At 37.6% G+C, this 24,250-nt stretch overlaps 1 pseudogene; it reads right to left on the bottom strand.

Annotated features, from left to right (window-relative positions):
- Window positions 1–23,935, bottom strand: part of LOC101548843 (zinc finger protein 322-like) — a 56,995-nt pseudogene extending 33,060 nt beyond the window's left edge.
- Between the last annotated feature and the right edge of the window lie 315 nt (window positions 23,936–24,250).

Below are 24,250 nucleotides of genomic sequence, written 5' to 3'. Positions count from 1 at the left end.
ATGCTGAATACACAGCCATTAAGGATGCATGACTGTTTTGTGACATAGAGAAGGAAGAAATGACCAATTGAACATGGGCTGCAAAAGACTTATCTTGGAATTGATGTCCTGCTGATATATATATATATATATATATATATATATATATATATATATATGTTTCAAGCAAGTCTAGGGACAAACATGACTGCACAAGCTAAGGAGTGGAAGTACCATCTGGAGGGTAACTGGAATATCTAGTGGAATAGTTATGCAATTTGCAATTTGCCACAGTCCATTTTAGACTTACCTGAGATAACTTGTTGGGATCATATATCTCTTCAGAGGACCATAAGGATTCTCACTTATCTTTTTATCAGTAAAAAACCTAACCTTGTACAAATAGTTTAGGATTAAAATCTGAAAAATTCTCATCGGAGTGCTATTTTATAATCCTTTGATAATAATGCTTTTAATTAAATACTATGATCAGTATTTTCTTATCAGATACTAGGTTCAAGTCATCAGCATGAATAAGAATTCCTTTGTTAAGAGAAATTACTGTCCAATGGTGTAAAAACATGTAGAATCAACTAGCTACACAGGCATATGTATTTGAAATTCTGCATTCTAAGTAACTTCTTCCCACTGAGTTTATCAAATACTTTTGATTTTGAATTCTAGGTTGTGTTATTTTTATGCTTATTTAAAAAATCACACAGTACTTCCTTCATGCAAGAGGTATTGTTTTGTTAATACTGTCTTTAAATTTTTCTTTATAATTTTTTTTAAGTTGAAATTTAATCAGGGTTGGGTAGTAAGATGTTTGTTTACTGCCTTAATCTTAGGCTTCTTTTGGAAGGACCAGAAACTGAGTGAACTCCTGTATAGCCAACATAAGTGAAGTGTTTGAGGTATTGGTAAGCAGGATATAGTGTCTTGGGTGCCAGCCAAACTCCTGGAGAAGCCATATATTAAAGATGTGTATTGAGGGTCTGAAGTGACAGTTCAGTGTGTCGGGTGCTTGCCTTGGATGTGACCAACCCATGTTTGATCTCTGGTACCACATATGGTCCCCAGAGCTAACCAGGAGTGATCCATGAGCACAAGAGTACTACAAGGTTGGTCCAAAAACTGAAAAAGAAAGAAAGAAAGAAAGAAAGAAAGAAAGAAAGAAAGAAAGAAAGAAAGAAAGAAAGAAAGAAAGAAAGAAAGAAAGAAAGAAAGAAAGAAAGAAAGAAAGAAAGAAAGAAAGAAAGAGGGAAGGAAGGAAGGAAGGAAGGAAGGAAGGAAGGAAGGAAGGAAGGAAGGGAGGGAGGGAGGGAGGGAGGGAGGGAGGGAGGGAGGGAGGAAGGAAGGAAGGAAGGAAGGAAGGAAGGGAGGGAGGGAGGGAGGGAGGGAGGAAGGAAGGAAGGAAGGAAGGAAGGAAGGAAGGAAGGAAGGAAGGAAGGAAGGAAGGAAGGAAGGAAGGAAGGGAGGGATTGCACTTGCTAAAAGCTGTCTGCTTTGGGCCCCTGCACACCACTGGTCAGAAGACCATCTTCTGGAAACTGTGGTAAGGAAAATAAGGAAAGAACAGAAGAAATCCTCACATGCTGGGGGAAAAGGCAGCTGGGATGGAGAAGGGAACACTAAGTGGATGATGCTTGGGGGGGGGGCGTTGCTCAGGTTGGGAGATACGTGCTGAAAGTTTAGTATAGAACAAATATGATGGCCACTTACTACCTGTATTGCAAGCCATAAAACCAAAAGGAGAGAGAGAGTAAAGGGGACTGTGCCTTCCATAGAGGTGGGGGTGGGGAGATGGAGAGGGGGTGTTGTTGGGAGTGTTATTTGGAACATTGGTGGTGGAGAATGAGCACTGGTGGAGGGATGGGTACTTGATCATTGTATGACTGAAACATAATCATAAAAGTTTGTAAATCTGTAACTATCTCACAGTGATTAATTAAAACTATAAAATAATAATAATAAAAAGAACAGAGTAAGGAAGAGGAGTCCTTCTGTCTTGTCCTCCAGTGTCTTAATTGATTAGGTTTAACATTGTGGCATCTAGTAAAATTAAAGGTTTATAGAGTTCAACTCTAGTAATGTAAACTAGAGCAAATAAAGGTGTATTTGGAGTTGAGAAGCAGTCAGTTGATAGCTGGCACAGTAACTGCAGAACATACTGTCTTTATCAGAAGGCAAAGGAAGAGACTTTGATATTTGTATTGAACCAGTACTATTATATGGAGTCAGTATCAATTAGAAGTGTTCTAGAAGGAACTAGAGATATGTTTGCCTTCTGTGGGAACTGATCTTGAAGGATAAATATAACATGGGTGTAGAAAAGAGGAAAATCAATGAAGAAAATATGTGTGTGTGTGTGTGTGTGTGTGTGTGTGTGTGTGTGTGTGTGCAAGGAAGAGGGTGAGCAAAGAAACAGGTGCTGGAGATTCATAACCTTTGCTTTCACTGTGTCATGATGGGAAGTAAATATAAAGATGAACTAGTAATTTTTGAATACGATTTTTAAGTAAAAGACAATAGCGTACCTTACTACCAATTCCCATTCTTTACAAAATATGCATTTTCCTTCTACATGTCTGGAATTCAGTGCTTGGTGTAACTTCATCAAGCATCTGTCACTCTTTCTACCCCTCAAATTATTTGATGTCCTCTGCAGATCTCTAAAGTGCAGTAGCATTGAAAACAAACTAACAAGCACACAGATTTGCTCTTTAAAATGTGCTGAAGGAAACAGGAGGAATTAGTCAATCTTTGAACGTGGTCTGATTTTGTAAAACTTGTGAGTCCAGATAAGAGGAAAAAGAATAATCACCTTTCTATAACATTCTACACTCAAAGTGTGCATAGGTTATTATTATTTTTTGGCTTTTTGGGTCACATCCAGCGATGCTCAGGAATTACTCCTGGTGGTGCTTGGGGGACCATATGGAATGCTGGGAATTGAACCCAGGTTGTCCGTGTGCAAGGCAAACACCCTATCCTCTGTGCTATTACTACAGTTCCTAGGTTATTTTTTAAGTGTATGTGTGTACATGTGGGGAAAGGAAGGTAAGATTAGAAATTTTTCACATAAGTCCCAGGAAATACATATATATATATACATATATATATATATATATATATATCTTTTTGGGTCACACCTGGCAATGCACAGGGGTTACTCCTGGCTCTGCACTCAGGAATTACTCCTGGCGGTGCTCAGGGGACCATATGGGATGCTGGGAATCGAACCCAGGTCGGCCACGTGCAAGGCAAACGCCCTACCCGCTGTGCTATCGCTCCAGCCCCCCAGGAAATACGTATTTTCAAGCGCGAATGCAAGTGATTTTTTCTCTTCATCCATCACCTGTTGTGTGCCCAGATAATAAGATATCTTCTGCTATTAAATTCTTTACATAGATGATAGAAAAAGGGAGACTCAGAAATGTTCAGTCAAGTCACCAGCTAGTGATGAAGTCAGATTTTGTTTTGTTTTGAATGTGAACATTCCTTCCCTGCCCCCCTCCCACCCCCAACTAGGACCTCTTGTCTCTAAGATGGTAGAGGAAACTGTCATTGGAAATTCAGCGTCTGACTTCAACTTGTGAGTGAAAATGAGCACCTGATGGCACTTGGAATTCTATTGCTCTGTCCTGAGGCACTGGATCTTGCAGTTATTTCCTTCTTTCTCTTTGCTATCAATTGATGTGTGTTTCTTTGTAATTTCTTGCCTAATTCCTTTAGATTGCAATTGTTTTCTCATCCTCTCTTCCTTTGTCAAAGTTCCATAGACTTAGAGAACACAGGTTTCTTCCTCTGGCTGACAGTGGCTCCTATTCCACTCGGTCATGCTTATTCGATTTCTCAGTTCATGTGTCCAGTTACTGGTCACTCCACTCCCCAAGCTCCACATTTAACTCTGTCTTTTGGAAAACCATGTTGGAGAAACTTCTGGAATTTCTATATATCTTGCACATATCTAGATTGTAAACAACTATTTAGGAAAAAATGAGAATTTTCTAAAAAAATTTCTATTAAAAACAGCTCCATCTATTCCAATGTGCCCTGTGTGATTAATTCATGGACAGCTTTTCATTCTTTGGAACTCTATAGGGATTTGCAGGCCTATTTTCAGCATTTAACTTCTTTGTTTAAAAACAAAGTGTAATGAAAAAAGAACATGGAAGGAAGCATCTCCACTTCATAAAGTATCATATAATATTTAAACAAATTTTATACTCCTAGGTATCACATTTATCTTCATTTGTCCCATTTTTTGAGTAATCTTTGTGCAGGATAAATAGAGGTTGTGGTCTGTGGAACGTTTTTTTCTTTTTAAATCTTAGTTTTTTGTAATTTCTGCTGACAATTGTTATTTTTAGCACTAAATACAAAATAAAATATATAAAGAAACCTCAGGATTCATTATCATCTCATTTTTCTAAACCCAGTTCCCCAAATTCCTAGGACTACTCCCAGGAGTGCTCAGCACTATGGTATGTGTATGTGCATGATGGTTTGGGTCAGGATGCAGAGTTGCTCAGCCTGGGGGTGCTGGGAGACATTAGGGAGTCTCTTTTGATTATGGAAGGCCATATGGTGATGGGAACCAAACTTGGAGCTTCCACATTCAAAGCATGAGCTCCGGCCCTTGTAGCTATGTCTTCAGGCTCTGCCAAATTCTTTGGAGAGTACATAAAGATCTAAACGGCATCTTAATAACATTTAAACACAATGTCTATTCAGTGTTTTCACTTGAAATGTTTAATCATGTTTAAAGAAAAAAATTAATTTGGTTTGGATTAATAACAGTGTAATCTTGTCAGTCTAATTTTATACTGTGCAAAAGTGATCAAATAGTATCTCCAATTTTTAAAAAAGAGCCACACCATTCTTTCCTCTTGCCTGATTTAAAAATAGGTGAAAAAGTAAGAGAATTGGGAAAAAATTCTCTTCCCATACTCTCCCTGGCTAATTCAGACCAACTGGGAAAAATCACATGATGGATAACGCATCAAAAATCCAGGCTGAAAATGGCCAAATCTATGAATAGCAGATATGGGAACCAGCCCAAGGCTTGTGTGTAGAAGGGTGAGAGATATAAATAGTGCCCTAAATTTTTCAAAGGTGATTTGAAACCTCCCAAGTGCGGATGACCTTGCTACTGAAAATAAGATGACAAGGGCAAAGTTGAACTTGCGCCCCATTGCAGGGCCTGTAGATTTACACTAATGTTCACAAATAAAGGGCTATTGCCCATCCCATGTCCCAATCATCAAGCTGACCAGGAGGCATGAAGTGTTTTCTTCCCCTTTGAAGACTTATTATATTTATCCTCCCACTCAGCTTTTTTTTCAAGAACGAAAGGCAACAGTGCAGAGGGGTGGATTTTCAAAAGCACCTTTCTGAGTTCCCTCCTAGGGATGACCAAGTATCTAGAAGACAAGCGATAGACTTAGTGTCAGAATTATGTATGCAGATGTGTTGCTGGCATCAAAAACCAGGTTGCTTTTTGCCCCCTGCATATTCTTCATTATGTCTGTTAACCCTCCACCCTCTGCTGACATCACTGTGAGTGTGGCTTGGAGCTTTCCTAGAAAAGTTTTTTTCTAAATTTGCTGACCCCTGCCTATCACAATATTAAGATACCGGCCATACCACTGTGCTAACTTATTATTATTTTTTTTGAGAAGGGAAGAAAGCATGCAGGAAGAAGGAAAGTTGTTTCACTGAAGTCCTCTGCATATTTTCCATGCTCGGCTGTTGATAAAATATCCTCTTATGTCTCCAAGGCTCTCTGAGCTGGATGAAGAGAGTTTGGTGACAGTGTGGAATACCATTAGTGAGATTCCTTTTGGTGACAGACAGATGTAAATGTATCCATCTAATTCTCTACTCTCAGGTCTCTGTCTGCAGATGGATGTTAATAATTAGTGGTTGCATCTCCTCCCTCTTTATCAAATTGGACTCTCCATAAATTCATCATTTCTTTTTTTTTATTTTCTCAAAGTAGCAGCAGCCCTGACAGCCTCCCTTTGTTCTTGTGTTTATAAATAATTTATAGCACAGAAATATCTCTTCTTAGTCTTAAACATAAACTAATGGAATAACACAACACGTTTGCCCAAACTACCTTTCACTTGGGGAGAAGGATGGGGTGGAAGAGACGTAGGGCTTCATTCTAACAAAGGGATGCCAAAGATCATAATGGAAAAAAATTGTCTACCTGAACATAGTTTCTAGTTTTTAACTCTCCCCACCCCATTCTAGTCATGTAGGGGAGTGCTTGGCAGCAAAGCAAATGATTTTATAATTTCTTTTCCAAATGGCACATACCTTGTTTGAATTCCCAAATACACAATGCATTTCATTAAGCTGTACAGAGAGGAGTCTATTATTCAATTAAGACCTCCACAGATGCTAAAAACATACCATGGTACATTTATTCCACAACTGTATGCTCATAACCCGTGCACAATCTAAACATCAAATTTCAGGGATTTGGTCCAAATTAGCAATAAAATCCACTGTGTTTGCCCTCTACTGGGTAGTAATGACTGTGTAGTTTTCCTGCATACCCAGTGGCCTTGTAGACAGCTTCCTAACTGTTTCATGTCGTCACTAGCACGGTGTTATAAACAAATATGGCTTGGATTTGTGCTAATGAAGGTAAATAGAACAATGTTGTATCTGTTTTTCAAGCTAAGATTGTCAGTAAAGGTGGATTTAACCATTTTCCTAGATTGCTCTAGGCTTGTGCATCACCTCATAGGAGATAGCTTATAAGTCATCATTTGATATCCTGGAAATATATTCAGGTTGCAGATAAATAACCCGCCTAACAATGCTAATGCAGAATGTCTGGCATGTAATTTAGATAGGAATCTGAACACCTCCTTACATCAGCTGTTAAGATTTTTCACTGAAGCACAAATAACGTCTTCTCTTCCATCTGGAAATGGGACCCAGAATGGAGACACCAGTTCTTTAGAATTGCAGAAGAAAAAAAACAAAACAAAACAAAAACCCCAAACCAAAAACCAGCCAAAACAGAGTAACTGAGCAACTGGCTGAACCAGAATGGCAGCTATAAATAACCAGGCCATGGTGAATTCACGGGGAAATGCCTGATCTTATAGATCATAATTGTAACTAGTGTGAGTATGGGAGCGTATCTTTCTTTGGGGTTTTCATTTCTAAAGCCTTTTCTAAGGCCTGGATGACTGGGCAGAAGAGTAGATACACATCCAACACTTGCCACTTCAGGGAGTTGAATGAGGAAGCCAGGCCACTGCTGGGGATAGAGCCTCAATACAGTTCAGAAAGACTAAATACCTTTAGATTAAGCCCCGTCAAAGAAAGGGACTGGGCTTGACTGAAGAGGAATTTGGCTGGTATTTCGGGTCAGATTCTCTCACAGTCCCAATTGTCTTGCTCTTGGCAAATGATGATTTTTTTTTCCCTCCTAAAAATGGGGTGGGATTAATATTTCGACTTTGGCTTTGGAATGTTTTCTCCCCGGAAACAGCAGACAGCCAGCAGTATTGGCCGGAGTGATTCATGCATGAAGCATGAAGAGTGGGTTTCTTTTCTTTTCTTTTCTTTTTTTTTTTGTTGAGGTATTGGGGGACAAAATAATTACTGGCTTGTATCACAGCCCAACAATTAAGAAGAAATGAAATCCTTTCCTTGGCTCTAAAATATTTCTACAGAAGTACTGAGCTCTCCCCCCCTCCCACGCCCACCCACAAGATATCTGTCTTTTAGGTTCTGCTTCTATCTCTGGGGTCTTTCTGGGGGTAGGGACATAGCTAACAGGATAGCACCAAGAAAAAATATTTTTTTATTCAAAGCACAGAATGTGAAGCACTCTAGTGTGTCTTTTTTTTTAACCCTCTTTTTTGTCATTCCCTTGGAAATTGATATTATCAATGTGACAGAGTCTATAGGTGGGGTGAGAAAGGGGAGCTATAGGGAAGCAGATGAGAGCATTTTTGGGGTAGAGGTTTCACTAAGAAAACACAATTTTGATCATACCCCTCAATTGAGAGAACTGAAGGGGAAAAGTAGGATATCCCAGAGCATTTAGATAAAAAATAATATTCAGTTTAATGATCATCTGAGGACATAAGAGCACCTTTTAAAATTCTGAAACTTTCCTGCTTGTTTGTGTTGTGACATCCATGGCAAGGCATTCAATTCACTGCTCAGGTTCTTGTAATCTGGTTCATTCTGTTCTTAGCTAACTGGCCGAATATGGTTTGGTTTGTAAGGCAATTCTATTCCCCACTGCATTCAACTGCTATTATTAATTACCGCCTTTGGCCTAACATTATGCCTTGATAATACTTGAGCTGTTACACTCTGCGATTATTGGAAGGCTATGCCATACACAAAAGCATTATGCTTAAGACAATAGAGGCTGCTTATTTGATAGTAGAAGATGTCAGGTGGAGACAAGCACAGTTGGCTAGAACTGACTTGAAGCTCATACAGAAATAAGGGGCGAGGTGATCACAGCACAGCATTAACTGTGCGTGAGAGACACACAATTCTACGTGGCAATTTTCATCATACATTTTCCATGGAAGAAGGGGGGAAATGGGCTCTGAGTAAATGATGGGTGAATACAGAATCAATTGTAGTATATGACAAGACACTTTCTCTCTTTGTTTAATATATAAATCAGGAGCACTTATGAATTGATATTAATTAAAATAATGTATTTGCTTTCTTTCAACAGTAATGTCAGCCTTGTTAAAAAACGGAACGCTAAATCTTCATTAGACTTTCAATATTAAAAAAACTTGCATGAAATATGAATTAGCATTTAACTTGTTGCTCGTTAGTTGGAAGGAGAAGAGCATGCAATTGGCATTTAGCATCGTACATAGAAGCAGACTCGGCTTTCCCAAACCCAGGAATAAGTTGGTCTCCAGAGGCTACCGAGGGAATCATCCATCATTACCTCCTAACAGGAGTGATTGCATCCCAAATGGAATTGCTGGATGTGATCACATTCGTGGAATGAAGTTTTTATCAAAAGGCTAATGCATGGTCAATCTACAAGATGTCGGACCACAAAGAGTCAGCTTTTATAAAGGGTTCCTGGCACTCTGTTGTTATATATTTGGGAACGTGAGCTAAACAAGCTTTGTTTTAGAATAATGAACACATCTATTTCACTTCTCTACAGTCTTTGCCAAACAAAAAGGAAAATATATCAGAACATGCTCATACTTAGGGTTAAAATTTTAATTTTTAGAAGTCAATGACTTCTTAAAGAGGAGTGTGTGGGTAAGAGACTTTTGCACATTCTATTCAGATAAATGGGTACTTGATATCTTCTGATTATTGTTGCACGCGTCTCCTGAAATTAGTGCAACTATCGTTGGAATGACCAGGCTGAGGCCGCATTATGAAACTCCAACGATCTTACTGGTAATGGATTGTTTTAGGTAAAAATGACTCGTAACTGCTCTTGCTTATGAAATACACCATTGGTCTTATAATTATGTTCCACCTGGATTTACATATTTGAAAAAAAAAGTGATTGAATTTTAGATCTCTAGGGGTGCTCTGTACATGCACACAGAGACCACAAGGTGGTGGTATGGTGTCACCATAATTTTTAAGAACAACAAGAAAAAGGGGGTTTGTTTAATGAGCTTGGACTCACAAGCCTGCTCATCTAGTGAACTGTGACTTTTCAAATACCAACCTATTAATGTCAAAGGCAATACTGAAGGGAACAGTTCTGTTTGATTTAAAAAATACAGACAATGTGAAGTCCACTATGGCCCAGTATCTATCACCTATGGGGCTCCATTCATGCCTAATGCTTTATTCAAGCTTAGACCTAGTTTTTATATATCAGATTAATACATATCTACAGCTTTGCACCTTTCTAGTTTGATTTTTTTATCATCAGGGCTCGCCGGGGCCATTTTCATTCCCTTACTATAGCATCTGCAAGCAGGTGGATTAGAGATAACTCTCATTGTGCTTTGTTTTTCTCCCGACACTGTCATTAATCATTCCTTAAGCCACACTTCAACTTGTAGTAATCAGGACTGGCTGCTCCTGAGCTGCACAAGAATTGCCTCTTGCAGTGTAATATGGAATTGGAAGCGAATGGCTGAGGCCAGACGCCTCTTCTACATTCCCCATCTATCTCATCATTTAGGTATTTATCCATCTCGGGCTTGTACAGAGAGCACCTCTCTCCTTCCCAGGAGGCCGCAGATTGCAACAGAGGATCAGATTTGTTACCAGGCTTTGGGCTTTGATTGTCCTCTTATAAGTTCGGGATTAAAGTGAAATTTCCCACAGGGCTATGCAGGATTTGCTAGCATTTAACTGTTTAACCTGACTGTTTGTGAATGAGAATCCTGTGGTCAACTATTCCATAGAGAATATTATGGTAAGCCGAGCCTGAGTGGTACACATTCCGGTGTGTGTCTGGAAAGACCAGTGCAGTTGATTCCAATTAACTTCATATCTGAATGAGTTGTTTCTGTGTACACAGAGACCAGTGATCCTAAGGTAAAAAGGAAACCGACACACTTCCTTCCATGAAATATCAATGTTCATTTTAAATACTTTCAAAACTGGAATGTCAAAAGTATGATCTCCACTTTGGATTTTTATACTGACTGGAAAATTTATTCACACAGGATTGTTTTATATTTTGTGTATTTATTTTATCTTTCCTAATTTGGTTGCTAATTCAAACCCAACAATGATCTGGTATTTAACAAATAGGTCTTTGAATATGACCAAAACAGAAATAGTCATGAATTATTTCATGCTTACTAGCTACTAGGATAAATATGTACTTAAAATATTTTAGGTCATATGCAATACTTAAACAGTTTTCTGTTGCTTTGTTATTTCTGAGGAATAAAAATTTTAAAGGTGTCCATTATTTTCCAAAGCTAAACAATGGGGAATTGGAGGGTGGATATTAAAAAAAAAAAAACCCAACAACAGCCAAGTTCCTACTTTCTATTGTTGATTTTCAGATTTGTATCTACTTAAGAGAAGAAATTGAAAGATTTCAAAAATCGTTGTTTCCCTGTATTGAGGGAATTGTGTGCCCATTCACTGTCATTATTTTATTTAACGTGAATGTCTTTTAAGTGCATTAAATGATATTGCTCATTTTGTATGTTTCATAAAAAGCAATAGAACAAGAAGGCAACAGAAGTATGGAATTTAGCATACTATTTTAAGCTTATGGTGAAAGTCATCTTTTGCCAGGGAATGGAACAAATGATTTCATCTTTTATCACAGATCCACCTTTGTATATCTTACTCTAATTTTGTGATGTAAAAATGAAGCACACACCTAAACAGAAGTAACTTCTAAAGAGCACCTTTTAAAAAGTTAGTCATAGCAGTTTGAAAAATTAGAAGATTTTTTTCAAGCATCTCACTGGGTGCTTGAAATGTATCCTCTCAGGATGGGTTGTGTAGGTGGCAAATTGATCATTTGGAGCGAGAAGTGAGAAGCAAAGTGACAAGGCTATCATGGTCTGTGGTCTAATTTATTTGTTTTGCTGCATCTGAAGTAGACACTCTTACTTAGGAGTCGCTTTCAGAGCTGTGGTGATGGCCACTGATCTTGAGCCTTGTAGGAGCTTTGTTTGGTGTTATAAACAAGAACACAAAGTATGCACAAAGGGTTGGCACAAGTATATTTAACCCCATTTACTATATTCTTAGAATTAGAGGCACTGAATTCAGATGTGGGTGAAAAGTTCTCTCTCTCTCTCTCTTTCTCTCCCTCTCTGTCTGTCTGTCTGTCTGTCTTTCTCTCTCTCTCTCTCTCACACACACACACACACACACACACACAATCTTTCCTTTCCCGTCTTTCTTCTTTCTCCCTTCCTCTCTCTCTCTCTGTTAAATGCAAGAGAAATCTCCTCAGATTCACATGAGTAATTTTCAGCTGTGTATTATGCTCCTGAAGTAACCTCTTCATTCCCATTGTTTTAGTGTGAAATCATTTCCTCAGGAGATAATTAGAGTTGCTCCATTTATTACATTAAATGATTAGCATGCACTTGAAATGATCCAGTGTATTTTCCTTTATTGCTGATGACTCTTAAATATGGGCCTCTATTCTTAATGGATAAATTAAGGTTGTCTTTGCTCTTTGTAGCCAGCTCTGTAGCCAAACAAGAGAGACTTTCTTTTCCAAACATAAGCCAGGTGTGCTGTGGCTGAGGTCTAGGTCTGAAGAGATTCTATTCATATGGATGTCCCGTTCAAAAAAGAGCCCGTTCAAAAAAGAGCTCGGCAGCACTGCTTAAAGGGTTTCTCTTGCAACCTCCTTAATAAAAATGCTTTTAATGACAGTACTTTATCTGGCATTATTCATCCTATGTATAGGGTAAGGAAGTTTAACATAAAATCACCCAAGATCACATTTCAAAAAAGTACTTCCTAGGAAAGGCACGCACATTATCTGAGTAAGCAATATGCTGTACAAAGCCAAGGAAAATGATATTTTAAGATCATCAAATATAGATTTTATTTGAATGCAAGTGCTTTTTGCTCTCTTCAAACTAGTTGTATAGCTGACAGTCATTTAAAATCCACTGGAAAGTTTGGATCATGCAGGCACTGCATGCTAAATAGGCACCGTTGTGCCATTGTGTCATTAGAGAAATGGGAAAGAACTAGGAGCATCTTGTAGTTGTTAATTTATATACTCAGATTTTCATTAATGATAATAAATGAAATTATTTATGTATAATGTTGAAAAATTTAAACCAGCATTTAGCCACAAGATGTAAATGTGCATGAAGAGACTATGACGAGATTTTACAGTCTTACTCTCTCCCAGCTTGCCTGTGGTTGATCTTTAATAACTTCATCGTTAAGAGTCAGGATTTTGCATACAAACAAAAGGGATTTCAGAGAAAAAGTGTAAAAAAATGTTTCCTGTGAACTTCTTGTAGTTTTGAGGATGAGATCATTTTTCTGCCACCTAGGCATGATTATTCCAAACTGCCAGTTCACCTTTATTGATTTGTTTATGTGTGTTTTGTGTTCTAATAGCATCATTATTTTCAAGAAAACACTGAGTTGCTGCAGGAGGTTTATGGTTCATGCAGCAACTGGAAAATTAAAAATGTAAAGAAGAGGAGAACCATGGGTGTAAGTGAACTAAAGTCTGGGGAGTTCTATATTTTGGCAACAATTTTCTTTTTTGCCAGGAGTGGGAATTAGGCTGTTCAGATTCTGTCACTCCGGCTATTTTTAAAGGTATCACTAATAGTGGAGCAAGTTACCCAATATCAGTATTCCCTTAGCAAGTGAGAAGAAGAATTAAATACCACTTGGGCATAATGCATTAATTCTTTTTTAGAATTCATATCCCAGGAATGACCACATAAATTCTCTGTAAACAAATGCTAGCATTGTACTACCACTCGGCCAAATAAAAAACATTTGTAGTGAAGTTCTTTGTGTCTGAACTACAATCTTCAGAAGAGAGGCCTGTCAGGACTCAGCTAAAGTATACTTTATGTTTTGGATGAAAAAAATATTAGAAGAACAACAAGACACACTTTTTGATTTGTTCTTTTTTCTTCGGCCAATTTCAATTTTATATGTACTCTGAGCAACTGTGGACTTTATTGCAAGTTATTACAAATATACCTCAAATAGCAACATCCTCATTAAATATCTAAAGAATCTTAAATTATCCTTGTATTTTTCCCATTCACATTTAAAGCTGAAAACTTAGAAAGTCAGTCTTCTCTGCATAGCAAGATGTCCAGCTGGATTCTGGCTAAGACATCTGACCCTGGGAAAGCACTTTTTGAAGACCCACTGCATGCTGCAATGCTCTCTGCTGATTTTCTTCATTGTCTATTGGAAATATCCTCCTCCGAAAATTTACATAAATGGAACACATTCTTGTAGAGGAAAGCTTTTTAGAGCATCTCATTTAATTCTTATGAAAAAAGAAGCCAAGATCTTCATACTGGCATAGATTTGTTTGGATGCACACAGCGGTGATATTAGGATTTGCACATAGACTTCTCACCCTCTACCCATTGTTATTTCTACTTCCCTGGAAATACAGAGTCCAACAGAGCAGGACCTGGTATGCCTCCTCCAGCATCTGTCTTTCCTGGAGAGTGTTATTTACGAATGGGAAACTGAGATCAATTCAGTCTGATTATGTCTGATACTCACTGAGTATTCTCACCAAATATGATTTCAATTCTGTGTAGCATCAGAAATTTTATTTAAATGATTTTAAGTGGATGATGTTCAAAGTATATTACCCTTTAGTTAACTGAACCAAAGAATCTATGGGAGAGGGCAAACTCAATTAATATAAAGGCGTTGGCAGGCCATTTATAGTAAACCTATTTTTAATTTCTCTAAGAACTTCTGAGCGCAGCATCTCTGCATGGCATTCTGAATTGGAGGAGACATATTATCCTAAAAGAATGCTGTAGTGTTTTTTAGCTCTGACAGGAGAATTTTCAGGATAAGGATGCTTGAAAGTCTTCATCAGTATTCTTATAGAAGAAAAGATCCACTTGCAAGTGATGGAGATGGAAGAATGAATTAAATCGTTTTTCTTTTTATATAACTTTGTGAATTTCTTTTTAGTCTGTCTCCTTTTCAAAAGATGAAGTTATAACTACTAATTCTAGTGGTGTGGAAGGTTACAATGGGTGAACATCAGCTCTCTCAACATTTATTCCATTTAAACAAAAATACCTGATAGAAGCATTTCCATTATTTGCAAGAAATCGCACAATATAATGGTTTCTAGCACTCCTTTTGTAATAACTTATTTAAATACTCGAGGCTGCAATTCAGACTTTCATTTTGTTCAGATTCCACAGAAATACACTATGTAGCTTATCATATTTTCATTCTGTATGATATCCTGAAACTCTTTTGAGTCCTTAGAACACACCAAAGTAAAAATCAGGTCTACAATCAGGTTAAATACAAAATTCCTATGCACACTTTTACTTAAAGGCAAAATTAAGAACAAAATAAAATAAAAACAAAGAAAGAATAAATACAGAAAAGGAAAAGATACCTCCCCTGCAGAAATTTAACAAAGATTCAAACATGCTAAAGGAGTAACTACAACTTATGGATTATTTAATATTTAAAATATTTTATATTTCATACAAGTGAGATTATTTTAAGGTGGATTTTTCTTCTCAGAATTCTATGACGCTATTAGATATTTATGCAGACAACAGGTGATGCTACTTAGTAATTACATTAAATTGAGATAGCCCTCAAACAAGTCTCATAAATATACATGAACTCATGGACACTGACTAAAGTTTTTTACTTCTAATAAGCTCATGTTTTTGTAGTGTTTCAAATGCAAAGAATGACTATAGGTATCGTGGTTGACATGTCTGGATGGCATCTTTCCTCTTTATTAAAACTTTAACCCAGAATTTATACTATGGAAAGAGCTTTAAAGCATTTTGGTGCACTTTTAGGACAAAAAGAGAAAGCTTTGATAAAATGACAGTAACAATATATGTTATGTTTATTTCAAAAGTGTTTTCATTTTGCCTTTATGCAAATAAAAAAGTCTGCTAGAATTAATCCACAGAACAGGAATGATTCAGTTTCCTCAAAGAAGGTGACATAAGTTGCCAAATGAAAGAAATTCAGATTCTGGGACTTGTTTATTTTGCCATTATTTATTTATTTTTTAATGAGTTCCTCCCAGGTGAAAATGGAACACCTATAGTAGCATATGGGATATTTGACTTTATTATGATAATGTTGCAATCTCTAAAGGCAAGATTCATGGAAACATACCAGTGTGGCTTTGATATAATAGAAGTAAAAGACTCCACAGTTACTATACATAATTTAACTATGCAAATACAGATTTAGGTATGTGGTGATTTATTCATCTGCAATAGCTTGAAATTCTTTGAGAGTATTTTAAAGACTTTATTGTCTAAAATGAATATTTATAATGCTTTAAAGACAGTGGTTACTTAACAGCTAGGTTGTGATGTTTGGAACCAATAAAGAATATAATGAAATAACATATTTAGGAAAACTTCTAAGTGGGTTTGGATAGATTCTGTGAAGGCATGTATCAAATTACTTGAATTGATGTACATCCTTTTAGAATGTAATGCATACGTGTGTATATATATACTTGTCATACATGAATGCATATACATAAAAGCTATTTAACTATTGAGTTTTTTTCAGATATCCTTAATGTCAATTAAGGTATTCACCTATTTTTCACTTTTCTTTATTCTTGATAAACTAAGATATTTCTTTTAAAATCATGTGAAAATGTTTTTATATATTGAAACAGAAACATCAAAATTCATTAAGAACAAAGCTCTGGCATTTTAATCTGTCTGCCAGTTCTCAGCTTAGTGTGAATTCATCAGCTTGTAAGTCTTGAAAGTAGATATCAAAATAGAAATACTCAGTAATGATTTCAGTGGTATTAACAGATTTGCCTTTTATTAAAAACACAACACTTGATAATCTTGTGAGATCTGTGATCTGAATAAACTGATTAGTGAATTAGAAAAGCAGTCTTTGCTTCCGTGTTTTATCCTAAATTTATGTGAAGAAGCACTCGTTACTTGCAAAGTCCCAAATGTTATTTGATTTATATGCACTTGAAAAAAATATTCCCCTTGAAAAAACAAGGACAGAATGTCCAAAGACATGGTAAATATATGGTTTCTTAATTGCAAAGACAAAATAGATTACATACGGCCTTGCAAAATCTAAGACATCTGCTTTGTTTGAGGCAAGAAGACAGACATCTGGGGGCTTGAATGTTTCTTTGTGACCTGCTTCAGTGCAAGTAACCTTATAGTTAACTAGGCATTTAGTCAGGTTCCAGCAAGACCATTGCTTGGACTCTGTTTTAGAGGCTGGTGGGGACTCTGACTAAAGCCATAATGTCATACCCAAAAGATCACTAAAGTCTGGCAGTTGGGGTGGAAGCGTCATAGTGGCAGTGTACTAATAGCCATCAACCATTTATCTCTCTGGCAATCACAAACCTGCACACACAAAGTAATCAATGAAGCAGAAAAAGATGAAAACCTCAACATATCAACATCAAATATTAGAAAACCATCTTGTTTTCTAATTTCAATTCCGTTCTATTTTCAGATGTTCTTAAGCAATGAGGTCTTTTATCTTATACAAAACCTTGGGTGATTTCATAGGGGATTGGTGGAATAAATTCACATTGAAAAAAAATTCAGTCATGGGCTTCAGCAATTATATTTGACTTTTTTAACTGCAAAGAAGCCACAATAAAGTAGCTCTTCTGCTGTGTATTCCTGGGTAATGTTATGTGTGTTCAGTCTAGCACAGAGTAGTTTATTTGTTCAAAGCTGCCTCCTTGATGTTTGGGTTTATTTGCTTGTTCATCAGCCAAAATGAGCACCCCTCTCCTGGGGGTTTTCTCTCCTGTGTGACTTTGTAACAGAGTCCAGATGCAGCGTGGGGACTTGTGCTGTTTGACAAACCAAACCAAACGAAACCCTAAACTGCCTGTGAGTTGTTGATAAGTCTTTCCATTGGAATTACACTTGTCTAAGTGGCAGAGATACAAGATTCACTTCTTATTCAGTATTTGAATGCATGGACGGCACATTTAATTGTTCCCCATAGGCAGGAATTTGGCAGGGAGAGAGAAGTGTGTTTTAATCTGTGTGTCTAGCTATGTTTTAAAGCACCCCTTGCCATAGTCCCTGCATATTTGTGTTGGCATTAAAAGAACAAAAATGTGTATTGGACTTGAAAGGTGTTTTGATGGTAGGTAAACACATTTATTTTTCAAGTGATTCTGTTTTCTGTACTTATTACACCCAAAGAGAGCTGAGAGGATGATGCTTGTGTCGGGGGTGGGGGGGGGTTAAGAACTGAGGGTTCTCTTTCTCATGTACCACCTTTGGAATTTGAACACAGGGTTAATTTAATGAGGTGATAAAATACCAAACAGTAAAATTTAGAAAAAAGACTCAAGAGTTAAGAAGAGATTTATTTCTCTTTAAATAGCAAAGCAGCTGCAAATGAATCAATGATCGTGATACCTTATTTAAATTTTTGATTTCTTTTATTAAAATTTTGATTCTCTGTAGAATTCTTTTTAGATTTCTACTTTAGAAAAGTTGCTAACACAACATGGAGTTGATACTTCATTGTAGAAAAATTGTGTATGTTATTAGAGTCATTTTTGGGTGTAGTATCACTACTGAGATTCGGTGTTAATTTATGAACAGAACAAGAATAGTTAAAATGGAAAAAAAAACTTTTATTCCTTTCATATAGGACATTTTCCTTAACCTCTTCATTACATCATATAAGGATATCTTTTATTTATGTAAAAGTCCCTGTTTAAAATTTTACTTTTGGCATTCTTCATTTGCAAATTGCTTCTACTTTATTTTTCACATTTTCATACTAGAATCCTGCCTTTTGCTTTGAAAGCTCCTTCTCAAGCTTTTCTGTTTTGAAATATCATGGAATTTTAAAGGCAGGAAAACTGAGTTATGATAAAAAGCCCTTCTCTTTATTCATTTTAGGTGCTTAGATGCACTTAATTTTCTTCTCTCCAGTGTCTTCTAATTGACCAGAGGATGAAAGTACCTACTTTACCTTGCACTTACTTGCCTTCCAGATTATAAGTCATGTCATTTGGTTTATGCTCAAGAGAAGTCTTTTCTCCTTCCCTGGTATGACATGGCATTTGTTAGTTTGCAACCATTTTTAAAAGCATCAATGGTATATAATAGCAGAAAACAAACTTTTCTGCTTTGTCAGTAAATTAGCAATGTACAACAGCCTGCTGTGTGAGGAGATGCTGGAAGCCAGTTGAAATGGAGGCTGCTGTCTTGACAGTTGAGAGAGCGGACTCTTTAGGAAGGGGGAGGGAAGGATTTTAATATAAATTTAAAGAATTTCTTTCAATTATGTCTTCTTAAAGAATTTCTTTCTTAATGTTTAAGAGCGGTATCCTCTATTACCACACTTATTATAGCAAAATGTAAGAATGCATGAGTGGTGGGTGTTTTGTTGTGACATCTGAACTATTTGTAAATATTGTTCACAGCTTTCTTAGCATATTTTAGCAAGGCAACATTTCAGGAAAGTATAATTTATTGCACATGATATAGATGGTGAGTTTCCCAACCCATTTGCTGTTAGATGCATTTGCACAAAGAAAACTGACATCGGGCATATTAGATTCAAGTAGAAATTTTGATCTGTGGGTTTGGAGTTTTGTAGTGGTTGCTTTGCCTTTAGGCAAACATCAATGAGGTCAGGAGACTTCAGGGTCCCAACAGATACTAACTAGGTTGGTGCCATTATTTGTTTGTATGCAGACATAAGCATATATATATGCATATATGAGTGAATTCATGTATTTACATATGTTTACATGTATACAAATGTATATTTGCACATGCAAGTCCCCCTCATTTTGGCATGCAACCTCAGTATAATTTTCCATGAAATTCTTTTATGTATGAAGAAAAACACCATATACAGCCCTCACTTCTGATGTCTCATTTGGCTCTACTTATTTCTTGATCTTATAGAGACAAAGAATTAGAGAGTGTTAATAAGATTTTTTTCTTTCTCTCTTCCCTGCTTGCTTTGCGTGACAGTGAAAACAAAGTTGACTTACAGTCTTTTTTTTTTTTTTCTTAGACTGTCATATTTTGGAAGTAAAAAAACATGGGACTCTTTTGGAAGCTAGCTGTTCTGTTTTCAGAATACAAGTGAACAGAGTTATTTGGACAGTAAAGGCTGTTTGTTTTCAATAAAGGAAGGTTTGGCAAACAATTCTCTTCCACTCCTCTCCTTCCTTCCTCCTCCTCCTTCCCCCTTCTATTCTTCCCTTTTGTAAACTAAGAATTTAGCTCAACTTTACGGAAAAAATCAACAATGAATGACTGCCTTATATATTCTTGACCTCTAGTGGGAACTTGATAGACGCTTTGGGAGGGAACTAATATTATTCCCACTTTATAGCAGTGAAGACTGAGACTCAGGAAACTAAGATGATGTATCTGAGAGCAGATAGTCAGTGCAATCAGAGGGGCTTGTGAGGCTTTGGATCTAGGGTTGGCTGATTTCAAAGCTGAACCCTGTGCTCTTTAACATAGTGCCTCAAAATAAGGTTAAGTATGGCCTTTATTATCATGGAAGAGGTATTCTCAAACATGATGAGGGATAGTTAAAGCAATTGCCTTACATGCAGCCACCCCCAGTTTTATCCTTGGCATCACTAGATAATGTTCAGATTGTACTCCTGTAAATGGAACTTGCAGAATGAGAAACTGGCACCAATATCTTTCTCTTGAACATCATAGCTTCTTTATTATTATTATTATCATTTTTTAGATAGCACAGGTTCCAATTCTCAGAACTGAGAGCACTGGCATTGAGTGTCCCTTCCTCTCTCCCAGCTAGTAACCAGACCAGATAGCGTCTGTTGGCCCTTTGTTTCATTTAATGAAATTATATGTGTATGTGTTTGTGTGTGTGTGTGTATACAGGGTCATAGGTGGGCAAGTCTGAATTTGCTTTGAGTTTACTAATTGTATAATATTCAAATAAATGCTAAGTGACTGACCAGATCCTTTCTTTTAACTACTTACAGTTCTTGTGTTTTACTATTCACATTACTAAATTACATACAGGGTGACTAGGGCTTGGCACACCCAGTTTATACCTGCTCCTGGCATTTAATGATCATAAATGTGAGTCTCCTTCTTGAATAAATTTTATGAAGATAGAAAGTACATTTTTTCTACAATCTTTCAGTTTATAGTATTTGCCAATAAATGAAATATTGTGTTCAAACCAGGAGAACATCAGAATATTCAACTTATGTTTCACTAAAACTGGAAAAAAATGATGCATTCTGCTGATTCCACTCACCTAAGGGTCCCTACCAATCTGACAAACCTCTCTTCAGGCATTTTGTCATCAGTGACTATAATTGATCTCACAAGGATTACCCAAATAATGACTCAGAAAAGCATCTTTAGGGAAATCTGATCTTAACCCCCAAAGACAAAGTACCAAGCATGACTGAACTAAAATTAGAATGGAAATATTTTTAAAATGTCAATAGCTCAGTGGTGCCACTCCTTGACTGATTTAGGTCTTCTAAAGCAAATTGTACTCTTTTAGAAAATATTCCCAAGATTTTAAAATGATATGCCTATGTATATCCCACAGACCAGTGAGACTTTTGCAATGAAAATGTTCCATCAGAGCACTCTACCTCCTTGCTGGTGCTTTACTCCCCACCTTCCCAGAAACAAAGGCATTAGTGCTGAAGTAGCCAAGGCACATTCATCTCTATAACAGAGAAGTGAGTGACTACACGAGTATGTTTCACATGATCTCTGCCTGGCAGATCCCAGTAAAGATTCAGTGCTTTATAGACGTCTCCCAGAAAATTTCCCCAGCTTTCTGTGTGCAAACACACACAGGAAAAGATCCCCAGTTTATATATAAAATATCAGAAGTGAAGGTGTGAGCTGTCTTAATTTTCAGTCTATCTCTCACGACATCCTCCATGGCATCAGTATTAAAGCAGGAACCAGGATGACATTTTCCTATTTGATAATAAACTATGGAAGTTGCATGGGGTCGAGTCTCTAGGAAATCCCCTCTTTCTTTGAAAAAATGTCATTGGTAAGATAGGAGATTGGCACCACAATGAGCAAAATATAGTGCGGGCTGATACGCATTGTCAGGTAGAATTTGGTTTGAGACACTGACTTTTGTCTGCGTGGTGTCTCCGTTCCAAAGAAGATGGAAGATGCAAAATTGCAAGTTTCCAATCTCTGGCTAATGTGGTCTATACAACTGAATAATGTATAAGGAGATGTTCCTTTGATAATGTCACAATTATTCATTGTACAGCCATAAACTCAAATATTCACATTAACAGCTAGGTATTATTTTTCTTCTCTGAAATTAAGTGAGCGGCATCAGTGGTCATAAATGAGAGCATTCATCAAAGGCGGAGCCATGGCAGAGGATTAAGAGAATGCTGATGAAGTGTCCACATTCCCATAACTTGGAATGGAGCTGCATTCAGCATTCCTTTATTATCCATCTGCCACATAACAAAAAGTCTCCTATATTTAATGCAGGTTTGCCCTAGGCCACATAATAGGATTAGGAATAATTTCTACAAATTTACAAAAACAAATCACATGGGAAGGCTTAGAATTTGCTAATAATTTCTCCATAGCTGGGAGATCAAAGGGCTGTAAAGAGTCCCTAGCCAGGCGGTAGTTTGACCCTGGCCAGGCTTTTTTAATGAAAGGGTTAATCTTCTCCGAGGTGACCATAGAGGAGCAGATAGTGTGACCAAAGGCAGATTCAGGCCCCCAAAAAACAAGGAAGAAAGTAGTCTGAAAAGTACAACAGCAAGAAAACATTTACAGAATCACACTACATTTTCTGGTTAGAAAAAATAAAACTGCAGAACCTCAATGAAAGGGGCAAGACAAAGGAAGCGGGCTGGCTGAGAAACAAGCCCAGGAAAGATCAAAACCCCTTACCACTGCCTTGAGGAATAAAAGAAATTAGACTGCTTTCTTTTTCCTAAAGGTTTCCCCATTGTGATCAGGTGAGGGTCACCCTCTGACCTCACTCCCACAGTTTCTCTTAGGCCCTCAGGAGGGAGGGGCCGGGTCCACATTGCCGGTTGTGGTTTGCAGGTGTGGGGGAAGCTGAGACCCTTATAAGGCAGCACCTTTCAGGTGTACCAGTCTGTAGCTGGGCAGAATGGGACAGCAAATCACGAATGGGGGCTGGAGCACAGCGGGTAGGGCATTTGCGTTGCACTCGGCCAACCTGGGTTCGGTTCCCATCATCCCATATGGTCCCCTGAGCACTGCCAGGAGTTATTCCTGAGTGCACAGTCAGGAGTAACCCCTGAGCATTGCCGGGTGTGACTCCCCCCAAATTTTTTAAAAATCATGAATTCCTGTCACTCTCTCCCCTCCCTGAAAGGAAATGAAGGCGAACAAAAGTGTATTAAAAAGAATGAAGGCTGCAAGAACTTATGATGGTGCTTCAATGTCTCCCAAGTTTTTTATTAGTAATTTAAGAGAGTGGCACTTCAGAGCCCAAATCTTCCCTATTGCCTTTTCTTCCTTCTCAGCTCTAAGGGGACAGCTAGTGAGTGCTTGTTAGGAACCCCATCTGCTCCTCTCCCAGCAGTGGTTAGGGACCTGCATCACCAGCTGCTCAACTGGTTCTCAGGACATCTCTGAACAGAGGGTTGTGTCTGTCCTTTATCATGCCTCACATCAAATGGGTTAAGTTATAGAATCTTTCTGATGTGGGAGAAGCGGTGGATAATTTAATAGTCTCTCTGAAGGGTGAACAAGCTCTTTGATAGTTGTGAGAGGTTCCTATTAACTAAAGCCTCTCAATATGGGAGACTGTCCAATGAGAGGGAGATCAAAGGTGCCCACCCACCCACTTCTCTTACCTGTTGGTCTTTTAGGGCTGAGGTCCTTCTGAGGGGGCTCACTAAAAGAGGTTGGCTTTGGATAAAAAGGAGGGTGCATGAGAAAATGGCATCAAAATGATGGCCCCAAAATAAGGAAAATGTTTTTCTTTTCTTTTTTAGGGGGTGGAAAATAGGGGAATAGGCCATTCTTTTTGTTTCTCGTGCAGCATAAGTAGACTTAAGAAGGATTTGGCTTCTCTGTGCAGAGAGAAGGCATCAAATTCCTTCCCCTAGTGATGTTGGACCCTCTTATTCCTTTCCTTAGAATGGAAGGGGAGGGATTATGGGGGTTACTACTGTGTAAACATCAAGACGTACTTCCAACATCTCAATATCCTTCCTGCCATTTTCACGCAATGTCCAATTTCTATGTATCGGCAGTGTGGAAGAATGGTTGGTCATCTGGCAAAAAGAGCAAATCTGAAACAAAATGCAGACTATTTTGGTATTCATAGATTTATTGACATATAAGATACAATGGGTCCTATTTTTGTTAGAGAATCAAAATGATTTTTCTATTGAAAGAAATTTACTTAGAAAAATGTAAAGGAGAGAAAGTAAGAGAGAGAAAACGTGCTGCATGTTTAACAGAGAGCATGGGCTTCTCCAGGGTGGAAAAATTCGAGATTCCGGGAGTCTAAAGCTCACAGTCAACTTTAAGGAACGAGAGAAGTTCAAGTTCTTTGCTTGTCTCTTTTGGGGTTGAGGGGTGGGGAG

The sequence above is a fragment of the Sorex araneus genome, chromosome 3 (assembly GCF_027595985.1).
Source record: "Sorex araneus isolate mSorAra2 chromosome 3, mSorAra2.pri, whole genome shotgun sequence".
Taxonomy (NCBI): Eukaryota; Metazoa; Chordata; class Mammalia; order Eulipotyphla; family Soricidae; genus Sorex; species Sorex araneus.
This window is presented reverse-complemented; position numbering and strand designations above follow the sequence as displayed.